Raw genomic sequence first — 347 nt, forward strand, 5'->3', positions numbered from 1 at the left:
GAACGGTGACAACAGCACCCCTCCCCTCAGTACTCAGAACGGTGACAACAGCACCCCTCCCCTCAGTACCCAGAACGGTGACAACAGCACCCCTCAAGCAGCACTCAAGGAAGAAGGGAGGCCGCGTGGGCGCCCAGGCCCAGGTCAGGCCGGGGTCCGGGTTGGGGGGAAGCGCTGACCCAGGCGGCCTTCCCCTTCCCGCACCAGGCCGTGGGCCGGCGTGGAGGGGAGGCTTCTAGAAGCTTCCAGGGCTAGGAATGCCTCTGCTAGAGCGGCGGGGTGACTCAGCGCCCGCTGGAGGAGGACGCGGAGCCAGGGCGACCCCCCCCGCGTCCCCTCCCCCCGCG

The sequence above is a fragment of the Dipodomys ordii genome, unplaced genomic scaffold (assembly GCF_000151885.1).
Source record: "Dipodomys ordii isolate 6190 unplaced genomic scaffold, Dord_2.0 Scaffold40, whole genome shotgun sequence".
NCBI lineage: Eukaryota > Metazoa > Chordata > Mammalia > Rodentia > Heteromyidae > Dipodomys > Dipodomys ordii.